The sequence below is a fragment of the Pteropus alecto genome, unplaced genomic scaffold, assembly GCF_000325575.1.
Source record: "Pteropus alecto unplaced genomic scaffold, ASM32557v1 scaffold146, whole genome shotgun sequence".
NCBI lineage: Eukaryota > Metazoa > Chordata > Mammalia > Chiroptera > Pteropodidae > Pteropus > Pteropus alecto.
In genome coordinates, this window is record NW_006442107.1 from 6899196 (window position 1) to 6903054 (window position 3859).

Consider the following 3859-nt stretch of genomic DNA (forward strand, 5'->3'; position numbering starts at 1 on the left):
CAACTCTGTGGACTTTCTCAGTCCCTGCCAAGCACAACATCCAGATCAGTCCTGCTAAAATACTGCTTTGCTTGTGATGCTTCCTCGCTCAAACATTCAAGTTTGGGGATTTTGTCAGACTTATCAGAAATCAAAGTGAATACCAATAGCTGACAGCAGTGACCATCAGCTGGGTGTGCATAGACATCAGAATTACTCATGGAACCTGAATGCCCAGTGAAGGGGCCAGGCATTTTGGATTTTTTTAAAAAGCTGTGAGTTGTTAACTAACCTTACTTAAGAACCCCCAGATCCTATAACGGGAATATAGCATCATGGTTAGGAGCCCAGATCCTATAGACAACCTGCCTAGGTCCAAAGCCTGGCTGCCACTTAATAGCTGAAAGATCTGAGGCAAGTCTCCTAATCTCTCTGTGCCTAGTTCCCTCATCTATAATGTGAGGATGAAACTGTACCTACCTGATAGGATAATTGAGAGGATTAAATGAGATAAAGTATTTAGAGTGTTTAATGCCTAGAATATAACAAGTAATGTAAAGTACGCTGATACTATGACTGGAGGATATTTCCGTTCCTTTGCTCAGCATTCAAGGCTCCCTCCCCATCACTGGTTGTGACTTTTTGCTTCAAGTTTTTGTGCTGCTACTCCCCACCACGGACCCCTCATTATACTTTTACTTCTATCTTTTAATTTATGTGTGTACAAAGCCTAGAATTCCTTCTTATTTTCCTTATTCTTACTCTCTGATTAGATACCAAATCTCAGACAAAGACTGAATCTTATACCTCTTTTCTCAGTACCTCCCAAATGTCTGAAGCTGGCAGACACGCAGCAAAAATTTGTGTAGGCCTCTCCTGTGGGCTTGCAGGCTACCCCCTGAATCTAGTCAGAAGCCATTGCTCTGGGCCTTTCTAAGCCAACACACACTGCCCAGAGGAAACACCACCACCTTTTCTGTGTTATATGCCTATACGTCCTCTCAGTAAAACTGCTCTAGTAGACCCACTGACATTTGGCCTGCTGGACTTCCTTGCTTCTTCCTGCATTAGCTGGCCTGTCCTGGCTTTACATATCACCCTCGTCCTTCCTGGCTAGCAAGTCTCTGTATCCTTGCCCAGGTCCTCTGTGCCTTCTTGTCACCCACAGGTCAGCAGGGCACATCTCTGAGCACATCTTCAAAGTTGGGCTGACTTTCCATTTCTATGAGTTGAACCTCCATCTGGGCTATCACTTGTGGTCTTCACTTGCTCTGCTATTCAATGAGAGTATGGAGCATGGTCACTTCCATAGAACCACATGATCATGTCTTCCTGTTACATAGTCTGACATAGTATACATGTCATTTGTATCCCCAAAAGCAGCACTAGTCCAAATTGCAAACCCACTTTACCTGTCCACTGTCTCCATCAGCATTAACAAATGCAAGTGTATTTTCTATGAATGTCTCATGACACCTAGGATCATCTTCTTCACAAACCAACCCCTAGGAAATATTTGACTAATAGCTGATGGCAGCACACCAGTTTCTAACTCCTGCCAAAGAAGAACTTGCATTCTAGTTTGGACCTATGTGGCTCAGTCAGGCCAGTTAACTTTAATTAAGTTTAGTATTCTGCACTTTAATATAAATTAGAAAAAAATAATGTTTGTTTTTCTTAAAACAATGATAATTATATCTACAAGGCTGACAAAGTATATTAAGTGTGGATGAAGAGGTAGTCCCATGAAGTCCTTCAGCCACTGTACTGTGCAGACACTGTTGATTTGGGGACCAATGTGGCAATATCTAATAAGGCTAAAGAAGTACATATCCTATGACCTCGTAATTCCATTTCTCAGCAAACCCTAGACAAACTTGGGCTCAAGGAGACAAGTATCATGTGTGTTGAAGCATTATTGCAATGGCAAAAATAGGAAAGAAACTGTGTTCATTAACAGTGTAGAAGAGGTAAATAAACAAAATATCCATTGAGGGGAATATTATAGGGCATAAAAAACCTGCAGTATTTCATTTAAAAATGAGCAAAAACATACAAAAAATAAAAGTCAAAAGCAAATGCTGTGAGCACCTCCATTACAAGGTGCTATGCCATGAGCAGTTTACAGGTTCCAGAGAAAAAAGCAGTGGCCAAGGAACAACTCTTCACTGGATAAAATCAGGGACTGATGTTGAACGCATAATTTTCATCCCCGTTGGTATCAACTTCCCCATTTGTACAATGGAAATCATGATGTCCTTCTTATTCACAGGGTGGTTATGAAAATTAAATGAGATAATAGTTCTTAAAGTGCTTCTGAGAATTATGTTCGCCTACATTAAAAGGAGCCCTGAAGTCTAATGGGAGGAGAAAGATTAGGGAAGTGAGCATAATTAATGCCAAATCACATGAGGCACACTGAAGGAGTTCAGGATGCTCACTATGGAATAAGGAAGTCTCCAAAACGATATGAGTGGGTTTTTTTTTTTAATGAGTGGGGAACATCTACTCACATTAAGCACCCTATTCTGTGTAGGTCCAGAGTGTAGAACCTGGACACTTGGGCAGATGTTTTAGAAAGAAGATATCATTGGCATGTAGAGGGAGGAAGCATTTCCTAAGAAACGAGTCTCACAACCACTGGATCAGGAATCTCCAAAACTTAGGCTGAAGTCTACCTGTCAGAAAAAAATACTCGGAGAACAGGAAAGGGAGAAGAATATGAGCTCTGCGTCCCTAGCAAGCCTGAGTTGCTTGTTCAATGGTCCTAACGCTCTCTGAAATGCCTTCTTGTTGCAATCATGGTTATGGAAAACCTAAAATAACGAAGCCACTCAAATGACGTCAAGAACTGATAGGAAAGAACAGATGGCCCCGGTGGCATTTCAAAGTGTTATGTTTTTGCTATGTTCAGAACAGGGGGAAAGAAAATTCAGAGTATAAATCGTAAATATTAGCTAATATTAGTTAACCAATTATTTTCATAATGAAGATATTATTTGGCCATCTGGATGAAATCATCCTGCAAGGCAACCTGAGAGGAAGAGAGGGAGGTAGAACCAACAGCTCTAAGGAAAATCGCCTCCTAGATTCCCATGCAAGTACCTTTTCTCCTGGCAAATTGTGAATGAAGGAAAGAAAGCACGTGACTAGAGACACAATTTCACTCAGAGACAAAATGAGTGGCAGCTACACAGTATGTATGATTAAGTGGTTGGCAAGCTCTTCCCAAAACACTTCTTCCACATACTGATTCTCCAAATTTTACTATTGTAGAGACAGTGTAATGTAACAATAGCAGCTCTAGAGTCAGACAGCTTGGGTTCATATTCAGTTCTGTCACTTGGGTTCATATTCAGTTCTGTCACTTAATAGGTGCTGACCTTGAACAAGTCACTAAGTTTCTTTCAGTCTTAATTTCTTCATCTTTGAAATGGCGATTTATTTTATTTGTTTGTTTGTTCGTTTGTTTGTTTATTACGCTTACAGCACCTGGTCTTCCTAGGTGGTCTCCTATCCAAGTACTAAGCAGGCCCGACCCTGCTTAGCTTCCAAGATCAGATGGGATCGGGCGTGTTCAGGGTAGCATGACTGTAGACAAAACGGTGATTTTAGATGAGAAATCACACACACACACTCATGCATGTGTGTACACGTACGCACAGAGCTTAGTAGGTAGTAAGGACCCATTAAGTGTTGACTCATATAATGATCAAAGCCTAATTCCTCCAGCTTTCTCCAGTGTTACAAGTTTTCAACAATTGTTTCTGTCTCAACATGAGTGACCAAATTATGTTCTCATCCCAAGGGTGAGTTTTTAAAGGAAGGAGAAAGGTATGAAGGGACAGATCTGGCTGCTGAAAGGATGAGAGCCAAAGTG

The 3859-nt window shown here is 41.1% G+C and overlaps 1 pseudogene; it reads right to left on the minus strand.

Moving 5' to 3' along the window:
• Window positions 1-3459: 3459 nt before the first annotated feature.
• Window positions 3460-3578, minus strand: LOC112469508 (annotated as a pseudogene).
• Between the last annotated feature and the right edge of the window lie 281 nt (window positions 3579-3859).